Source organism: Helianthus annuus, chromosome 8 (assembly GCF_002127325.2).
Source record: "Helianthus annuus cultivar XRQ/B chromosome 8, HanXRQr2.0-SUNRISE, whole genome shotgun sequence".
Classification (NCBI taxonomy): domain Eukaryota; kingdom Viridiplantae; phylum Streptophyta; class Magnoliopsida; order Asterales; family Asteraceae; genus Helianthus; species Helianthus annuus.
In genome coordinates this window covers 16,621,755-16,632,225 of record NC_035440.2, presented here as the reverse complement: position 1 = coordinate 16,632,225, position 10,471 = coordinate 16,621,755, and the positions used below count along the sequence as shown (strand labels likewise).

The 10,471-nt window shown below is 33.1% G+C and overlaps 2 long non-coding RNA genes across 8 annotated transcripts; one reads left to right on the top strand and one right to left on the bottom strand.

Moving 5' to 3' along the window:
* Window positions 1-1,167: 1,167 nt before the first annotated feature.
* Window positions 1,168-3,748, bottom strand: LOC110872224. Of its 5 annotated transcripts, none has more exons than XR_002554301.2 (6): window positions 3,377-3,748; window positions 2,865-2,963; window positions 2,488-2,777; window positions 2,197-2,405; window positions 1,629-1,812; window positions 1,168-1,442 (listed from the first exon to the last, which is right to left on the bottom strand). It is a non-coding gene; the product is annotated as an uncharacterized LOC110872224 (long non-coding RNA). The 5 variants fall into 5 exon arrangements; XR_004864757.1 differs by lacking the exon at window positions 2,197-2,405 and having other exon boundaries at window positions 3,377-3,496; window positions 3,569-3,744; XR_002554300.2 differs by lacking the exon at window positions 2,197-2,405 and having other exon boundaries at window positions 2,865-3,199; window positions 3,377-3,746.
* A 2,692-nt stretch (window positions 3,749-6,440) lies between these two features.
* Window positions 6,441-9,318, top strand: LOC110872223. Of its 3 annotated transcripts, none has more exons than XR_002554297.2 (4): window positions 6,441-6,612; window positions 7,271-7,360; window positions 7,872-7,962; window positions 9,069-9,318. It is a non-coding gene; the product is annotated as an uncharacterized LOC110872223 (long non-coding RNA). The 3 variants fall into 3 exon arrangements; XR_002554298.2 differs by having other exon boundaries at window positions 6,442-6,612; window positions 7,872-7,927; XR_004864755.1 differs by having other exon boundaries at window positions 6,443-6,612; window positions 7,872-9,318.
* The last annotated feature ends 1,153 nt before the right edge of the window (window positions 9,319-10,471 follow it).

Sequence of the window (10,471 nt, the reverse complement as noted above, 5' to 3'; positions counted from 1 at the left end):
CCCAACTTTGCCTCCATATGTATTCAAAGTTTGCATGTAAAGCTAATTCCCTTTTTAATTCATAATGAGATCCCTGTATAAGAATGTTTTCGAAACTCATACGTCAAAAAAGACACGCCATGGTGGATGAATAGCCAAAGGGGCCTATTGCCCATAAATTTTTTGGATTGTACAAATTGTTTAATTCAACAACATATTTCCCCTCATCATCTGAAGCAAATATGTTAAAAAAATCATACAATAAGGAAAACAAACTTCAAAGACTCAAATGACCACATGCATGATCAAATAACATTGGCAGTAATACTAAACTAAAGCATACAATTTGCTTTGCTTCTTAATTACATTATATTATATTACATGATATGGTTATTTAAAAGCCAACTTTGTTAAAAGTATAGCTTTAACTTTTCTTAATTGAATCACTAAGCTTTTTCATATTATAATTGAGTACGTATTTTAAATGTGGTTTTGAATCGAGAGGTGCACTGAGGCAATTTGGTTCTTGAAGCCAAGAGGCAAGGCGAAGGCATCATGTACGCAAGGCGCAATATTGTTGTATAACTATTCTTATAATTCTCATGTTTCTAACTTTCTATCATCACGTGCCCAAAATTTAAATATGAAAATAACCTTTACATTATTAGCGGATATTATATATAAACTTGCGGATATATATAATATCCGCTAATATAAATCCCAGAAAAAACCAATTATTTATGTTCAAATTTAATACTATGTAAAAATACATACATTGGAAGACAAAAAAAAATCAAAGTATAAATAGCGAGCAAAATTAGACGTTTGAACTAACATAATACATGAATATTTTATAAATATCTAAAAACTTCTTTTATTAGTAACTTATGTGATACTCAGTGTAACAATTAAAGTAAATGCATTGAAATATTCTCATGGGTTATGGGTTGTTTTAAAGAAAATCTATATCTATAAAAGTTTATTTTTTGTATTATTTATAACTTGATAACTCTTAATGCTAAGACACATGTTTGGCAAACCTTACCAAGAAGAAAAAAAGAGCAGAAATTGAATTACTTAGGGCATTTACTTCAATATGGCAATAAGTAACACAAATTACAATACTATTAATTCTCTACAAAATACCTATTTAAATACATTGCAATCGCTGAACTGTAGAACATATAGTAAGCACCATTAATTCCGTTGGATGGGTTGTTTTAATGTTGTAATAACATAAGTATTTTTTTTCTTTTTGCTCTAAGCATAAACATACAAATTGTAGCTATAAGATGTACAATGATTATTTGAGTCAAAGCTTTTTGTACTGCCATTTCAGAATGTGAATCTAAAGAACTTGTGGCTTCATCTAGAAGCAACATTGTTGGTTGTCTAATTAGTGCCCTTGCAGTTGAGATCCTTTGCTTCTGCCCTCCTAACAATTGTGTTCCCAATTTCCCAACCTGAAAAAAGCCCATCAAAGTTGGTAACTTTTGACTATGTTGACTTTTTTGGTATGAAAATCAGTTATTGTATGTAAATATATTCACAAATTATTTCTGACCTAAACCAAGTTGGCTTACCAAGTACCAAATCAAAGTTGCCAAGTTGGTTACCATTTTTTATGCAAATAGCTTGTAGGTGCTTACCATATGGTCTACCATTCAACAATTGCATAAAAAAGTTGTGGGCTTTAGAATTGTTAGCTGCCATTATAACCTCATCACTCGTAGCACCTTCTTTTCCGAATAGAATACTGTTTGATTGTTGTTGTAAACTGTATAGGCTCCTAGCTCACCAAACCTTATTTATGTATTTTTGTCGCATGTTGCGCTGCAAGTTTCACGAATTTTATTTATAAAATTTATTTGCTGATACAACTAATATATAGGGATAAGGATGGTATCCGTTCGGTACCGAAAAACAGGTAAAATTGGTACCGGTATTTACCGTCTGTAAATACAGGTATCGGTATATAACGGTGTTTTACCCGTAAATACCGGTACCGAATATACCCGATACGATTAGGTACCGATTCCAAATGCACATCCTTACTAATATATCATTTATATATAAGTGCTTAATTACATATGAATAAGAGTACATGTGACTTGTGAACTATAATTCTTTTACTTGCAAAATTATAGCTGATGTAAAGTTTAGCTATCAAAAGGCTTCACAAGAATTCATACTGTGAACAAAAAGATACTGGCATACCTTAAATCCCTATTAGAAAACATACAACTGTGAGCAAGTGCTAAAATCAACAAACTGTTCAATATCATACTTAAATTCCTAGTTTCCGCCAAGATTTCTCAATCATGTATACCCCATCATAACGAACTTGTGATTGTCAACATAAAAGTAGCGAAACTTATACTGAAGATTTGATTGCAACTTATGCAATAATGACAAAACGTGAGGCACTGAAACAGAACCAAAACGACCTTGAAGAACATGTACAACTGATTTATCCAAATGAAGAACATGCAGTAGAAAAAGGCTTACCGGAAACGTGTCGGAAGTTGATCAAAACCCTATCCACTTGACCGCCATCTCGCCGCCCACATCCACCATAACAACCGACATCATCAACGATTACCACAGACACATAAAAGATGAACATTAATAGTTTGCGAAATCATAGTGTGACAAAGATGAAACCGAATCAGACCTAATCAAACAAAACAGAGCCATAACTTTTAGAAGAAGATCAAGGAATCATTGCCGTCGATGTTCACTATTGAGTATTGAAGACTGATTAAACGTTGTCGCACAGGGTCGATTGAATATTGTAACTACAAAGTAAAATTGCAAACCTTAGAAGTAAAATTAGTGCACCAGTTAAAATAGTCTAAATCAATTCAAAAAAAAAAAGAACGAACCTGATTTGAAGAACGGAGTAGGGTCTGTGCTGTGCAAACAACAAACCAATGTTCATCTTCTTTAATTGATCCCCAAGGCCAACGCTTGACTCCTAAACCCTGAACCAAAACACAAGAGCAAGAAATCTAACAAAACAAAAGACAAATAAAACCCATGGCAATAAGAACCCTAGAAAAATAAAAACATGAAGTAAAATCCAAGAAATCAGAGACTCACCTATTATCAACCAAGAAATAAAAACCCAATATAACCTGAGTAAACTTACAACTTTTGAAAAATTAGACACAAACCAGGCTCTACCCCATTGTCTTTAATGTTTTTCCGACCACAAATCCTAAACATATAAAAATCATTGTTTATCTTAAAGATTCATTGCTTAACATTAAATCGATTGAAAAAAATCAAAGATTTACCAGATTAAAACACAATCGGTGAGATATAGTTAAGATTCAACAAAAAAGGTCAGCCCTGAGAACATTTTTTTATGATAAATCGATACAAATGGTGATACCTTTGATCAGAGTGATATAGAAGTAGATGTTTTCTTGACCCACAATTATGGAGCGGTTGAACTTCATCTGAAGAAGGATATTGATAGCGGCTGGAGAGTTTTACACCAATCTTCATCATTCTATAAAGAGGAATTATTGATAACACATCAACAAATAACAGTCAATACATAAGAAAATCGATTACGGCGCACAGGATCGATTGACAGGGGAAGCAGAGGAATCGCCGATTAGGGTTGGTCAGAAGATGAATCGCCGATTAGGGTTTCGCAGATGAGGTGATTAGGGTTTTGTTTGAGAAAATGAACGATGATTGAGTGATTGAGAGAGAGAACTGAAACGTACATTATACGCCTCTTCAAAAATACTCTGGTCAAAAATACGGGTATGGATACCCAGTGCGGGATCCAAATGCCAAAATAAGTGTTTCCCTCATTTTCCCGCCAAAACATCAAAATGGTTGCACGAGGAGAGGACACGTGTCCCACACTTTATTTGTTTATTATATATATAGATATATATATATATATATATATATATATATATATATATATATATATATATATATATATATAATTTAAAACCCAAGGCAAATAGGAGGTCGCCACATCAAACCCAAGCCCGCCCCACGCCCGGCTTCAAACCCAAGCCCCAACCCATTGACCCAAGCCCCAATGGGTGGTGGCTTGGGCGTTTTCCCCCAACCCACGCCCCAACCCAAGCCCCATACCCCACAGTCTTACACAAGTAGTTTTATATTTACGATTATTATAATGTTAACACGCTACACTAATGTTTGATTTTTTTAACCCTTTTTTTTACTTTTCAATTGATTATGACCCTACCATCTTATGAATTACAAATTATATAAAAACCATCCAACATATGAATCCAGTGCGAGACCCTACCCAACATGTCACTTTTTTTCTATCAAGAAAAATGAAATAATTTTGACAGACGTTTCTAAAGAGAAATATTACATACTTTTTTTTTAAACAATTGGTTCTAAAGCTTATGCATATCTATGTTCGTAATAATTGTAAGATGTTGGTATTCTAATTCTTTATCTGCAAACTGCTAAATATAGTATTTGAAATGTGTATGTTATGAATCACATTGGCGCCATCATAACATTCTCCCACAACTTCCCAACATATGTGAGAAGTTCAAGGACGATCCAACCATAGTATATGATATCGGCTATGTGAGAGCGTATTTTGAGTAATATTGACACCAAGCAGCGGGAGAATCCTACCGCAACCACAAACACACTTGTAGATGAGCTTACTTGACGTTATGGTCACCCGCCTTGATGATGCACTTAAAGTTACTGCCTTGCAGTACGATGAAGGTGGAGCAATGATCCACGGTGAATAAAGATTAGTAATGAATTTGAATTGAGATTAATCAGATTGAAGGAGACACACATCGACGCTTAATCCTTTAAAAAGAAAAATAATACATAGTGCCAAAAACACATCATAAAGGAACTTAGGAACTTATAGCTTATGGTCGATGTGAACTTCGATAATAAATATAGTTCTTTGATTTTCTTTTCTACCACGCATTTCATTAAAAACATTGGTATGTTATGCTTAGATACATCCTAAATTGTTTGTTTACAAGAGAGCTAGAATAATCTATAACACGTTATGGGTGCATTGACTATGAATAAGAAACAAACTTGTTCGTTATGTACACTTTAGTGTCGGAAATCTCAGGATGATCGACTTCCCGGCCTATCTAAAAACAAAGTGGCTCCAAGTGGATAAAAGCAAACAATTTTGATTGGTATTAGTGGCGAACTTAGGGGTGTAAATTTCTTGTAATATGAACCTAACAAGAAATTCAAGAGTTTGGGTTAAGTTTAAACGAGAATTCAGGCTCATTTCACATGAAACCTGTTTAGTTAAAAGTGTCATGTACGGTGTACCTGTTAACTTGACGGGTTCAAGTGGTTTACCCATTTATTTACATTTTACCTTTTTAATGTGTTTTATACAATAAATTTAAACTCTTTATGTATTTTTTTTTGTCAGAGTTTAAAATTGTGTTATCATAGTTTAAACAAAATTGCTTAGAAAAATAAAAATAATATTTGAATTTAGAATTTTATGGTATTAATATGCAAAATAAAATTGAATAACTTTCTACTTGGGCTAAATGGGTCTTGTTCGTGTCAACATGTGAATACACTTGTCATGTGGCGGTCCATGTGTGTAATATGATTTTCATATTCGTGTCATGCTTGAGATCGTGTCAGGTTTAGCCTGTCAACCCGAAAACACGATTCATTTCCCTAGTTGAATGTTACATACATGCTATCAAGTGAATTGCTACTTAATTTTGATAGATGAATCATTTTTATTTGTTTAATTACATCGGTCATATTCAATTAGAAATGCATAAATATAAAATACGAAGGATAGTTTTAGGCGTATGGTAGTCACTTACATAATCATAACTAAAAACCAACAAGCACATTCAAGTGAATTAATTTTGATTTGATATTATGTCATATTATTAGTTAGATACTTAAACGATTCTATTAAATTAAATTTATTTAAAAGTCAAGGATTCATTAAGGTTTTATTATTTTTTCCACCTACACGATTATTTATAACTTAAATGGTTATAAATGAAATTAAAAATTCAACATGACCTACTTAATTTTAATTTCAATTAATATTCTATAACTTCTGTAACACCCCGAAAACGGGTTTGGTAATCAAACTCCGTTAATACTAAAAGACGAGTAAAGTACCGTTAGTAGTAAAAATAACCCGGTAAATATTTGGATTTAAATAAGAAATCCTAATATTAAATACAAGCGAATCAAAGTTTTAAGGAATTGATTTTATAAGAACCCGAGTTAACGGGACTTAAAATATAATAGGTTATAACTCCCGGGACCCACTAAGTAACTAGGAATATTAACCTAGTTAGCTAGTGTCTTGACATAATTAAACAAATATGGTTAAAATACTCTAGAAATAACCTGGGTAAAGTAGAGGGACTAAAATGGTTAAGATGAGAAAATGGGTTTTTATTAATTAAAACTAAAAACACCAAAACACACACCTTTGTGTGTGTTCTGGTCGTACAAAACACAGGAGCCAAGAAGGGCTCTCAAGCTCAAACCCTAACAAGCATAAAATCAACAAATTGAAGGGGTAAATCCAACCTAAATCGAAATCCAAGCACGAATTCATGATCACCTCGATGAAGGGATCATAAGGTATGCCAAATTTCATTATTTAGTTCCATCTTGAATTCTTGGTGAACATATGAAATCGAAAATTTGGCTTGCATGATTAAAGTTTGGATGAATTTAGGATGAAATCATGTCTAGGAGTAAACCCTAGTCAATAACTAGTTGAATTAGTGTTGAAATTATAAAGTTCATGATCATCCATTATGGGTGTTTAAATGGGTTTTGTAGAAACATGATGAACACTAGAACCATGATTGTCAAACTAGTGTTATTTAAACTTTATGAAGTTAATCTTGACATTTAACCATGAATTTGATGATCTTCTAGTAAAAGATGTTGAAATTGGCAAGATAGGTAGCCATAAGTTTGATTGTTAAATTCTATAAAAGAATGCCCATCAGGTGTTTGTTAAAATGCCTAAATGAGAAGTAAAGTGTTGAAATTCAAGTGAAACGCGTAATTGGCAAGCTTGACTAATTACATGAGATATGGGATAAAACGGGTTCTAATCATAATGTTGATTTGCCTTAATCGTGCATATTATATGATTAAAGGTAGTTGACTTTAGAAAGTCGAACTAACCTATGATGAAGTCGAATAGAAGTTTCGACATAAAGTCCGTAAGATGAACTAGTCATAATAATGATGACTAATCTAACCATCTTACGAATTATAATGCTAGTTTGACTCTTAACAAGCTAGATGGAGGCTTGGGGAAAGAAGCGGGTCAAACGGATCGTATACGCGGAAAAGAGCATAATCCGGATACTAGGTAAGTTAAAGCTTACACCTTTTATTAACAACTATTGGTTTTATAGATTATGAATAATCAAAAGTCATATTTGACTTATGATGTTTTGACCCGTCATGTGCGGTTCGGAACAAAAGACATTAATGATAAACCATGTTGAATGATTAAAAAGAGCTAATAAGATCATTTAGTCATGCAATGACTAATAAATAACGAGTTCTGAATGATTACCTTGTAAGGTAAATCAATACAATTAATAAGGGTTAAACGGTAAGGTGGTCACTAGTTGACGATAAGCGTTATTTTTGAAGGACACTTTATGGCGTAAGATATAAAGGGGTCAAAATGATCAAGAAATAGATTTATAAGGAAAATTGACCGTATGGTGTAAACCGGTACAAGTCATGTAGACGAGATGATGATAAATCCATCTCGCAAAAGTAAACGGTCATTTAGACCAAACGGGTCAAAAGGTGAAAATATCACCCTTTGACAATATCGACTAATGGTTTGTCGAATTGTATGATTACAGGAATAAATATCGATTGAATGTTGACATCGCTATTACTTAGCGGCTACTAAGGCAAGGTATCGAAACGGGTCAATATATTGATCCGAGCCAGGTTTGTATAATGATTCAACTCGTCGTGTAGAACTTGAGGTTCTATAAGTGTTAGACATGGATAAAATATAGATATTCAGTTATCATTAAGGTACACCGAATAAATTGGGTCATGATTATAGTATTTTAGAAATATAATGGTTTCTAAACAAGATTATAGTTTTAAAAGTGGGATTTTGGTCGAACATGGCTTTAAAGGTCCTTCGTCGTAATAGGAGGGGTAAAAGTGACCAAAATGCCCTTATAAGTGAAATTAAGCAAACGATCCCTAAAGGTTGCTTATAAATGAGTTTTGTAACCAAATAGATACTTGTATTAAGTATAAAAAGTGAAATATGTGAATCTTTGGGTCAAATGACTCTATATGAGTCTTTGCCGTAAAATGATAATCCGAGGGGTAAAACTCGGAATAAATAGATCTCCACATTAAATCCTCCACACATATAGTTGTGGTGGAAGATAAATTGATAAATAATATGGAAGTACAATGCTAGAAGTGAATGGGTATGAATTATGCGGTAAAAGTGCATAAATACCCTTAACGGGTCAAAATAAGCTTCTAAGTCAAAACGGGTTAAAGAAGGTATACAAACCCGTGATTTTGAGCCTAATATAATAGGAGATATTGAAATTATGAAGTTCATGGGTTTAAAGATCAAATAGGCATGTTTGTTTGATAAAATCACGAATGGGTCAAAATTTGGTAAAAAGGGTAATAAGCCAAAGATTTAAAAGTCTTAAATTTTTGTTAATCCGGATGTCGGATTTTAACTCCATATGATGGAGAATTAAATTACGGACGCGTAGGAAAAAGAATCATGTAAAACGGATTAAAAACGAGAGAGTTATGTCCGTTTCGGTAAGAACTAATGAAAAATTAACGTGCAGAGTTGACACGGGCGGGTGACTTTTTGACACGGCCGGGTGGCTGGGCTGTGAAAAATATATGTTAAGCTGACACGGCCGGGTGACTTTTTGACACGGCCGGGTGAAGGGGCTGAAAACAAAACAAAAATAGTTTCTTGTTTTGTTACGTTAAGCACGGAACTTGTTTATACTCGATTATTAAAGTGTCAAAACTAATTATTTACATGGTTTTGACCGTAGGTGAAGATGGACCTAATCCGGATGAAGATCAAGCTGCGAGCAAGAACCGAACACACGTTAAATGAAGCTTCCGCGTCAAATCTTGATTTGTGTTGATATAAGTGAATTATGTAAACACTTATAAATTGTTTTTGAAATGTTGTAATCATTTGGGAATGCTGGTATAACAAGTTTTGTAAAGACACATTTTAGCATAAAAATTTGTATCTTTTATTAAAATATTAATAAAATCAGACGGGCGTTACAACTTCGTTAGGTGTTCTAAGAGTTTGTTTTAAAATGAGGTTAAAATATGTTAATTTGTTTGAAACCGATTATTGACCGAAATACTTATATATGTTTGAATTGAGAAAAACTCAACATAGTGCTTTATATAGTAAAAAAGGAAAAGAAACATAATCATATATGGCATATGGTCAGTAGAAATTGTGTTTTTATGTCATGTAGAGCATTCAAAACGTATATCATATATATGTAACTAATGATATCACATTATCATGTAAAAACCGCTTAAAATTTATAAAAAAAAAAAAAAAAAACATAACCAATGAGAACTTTAGGGTCTGTTTGGTATGCCGTAATGGAATAGACGAGGGAATGGAATGGACGAGTAAATGGAATGGACTAGATAAAGAAAAGAATATTACCATTCTTTGGTCATGTTTGGTTATCTCAGTAGGAAAGGAATGAATCATTTTAAATAACAAAAATACCCTACCTTATATATGTAATTACATAAACCATTTATTTGATTTTTGAAATTTTGACTATTTCACATTTTCGTTGCTATATGATAAGGATATCATTCGATCATATTTATATTTATAATCATTTAGAATGATAAATTCAATGAACTGAAGAGCAACTTAAACTTTATATTTCTCTTCTGCTATTTAATATTAACCTGAAACTCAAAGAGTAAATTGTCATTTTAGTCCCTAAGTTTTGTCCAAATTTGTCATTTTAGTCCAAATAGTTTTTTTTTTTTACCTCTGGGTCCCTGACTTTTCCTTTTTATTGCCATTTTGATCACATACACTAACTCCATCTTTAACCAGGAGTATTTTGGGGATTTTCATTTTAAATGTTTTCAATTGCCATTTTGATCCAATTCCAAAAAATCAAAAAAATTCTAAAAAATAATAAAAATTCTAAAAATTCTAAAAAAATCTAAAAAAAATACAAAAAATCCGTTTCGGCGCGAATCGTTTCGAACCCGAACCGTTTCGAGCTTAACCGTTTCGACGCGAACCGTTTCGACCCGAATCGTTTCGAGCCGAACCGTTTCGACGCGAACCGTTTCGACCCGTACCGTTTCGAGCCGAACCGTTTCGACGCGAACCGTTTCGAGCCGAACCGTTTCGAGCCGAACCGTTTCGAGCCGAACCGTTTCGAGCCGAACC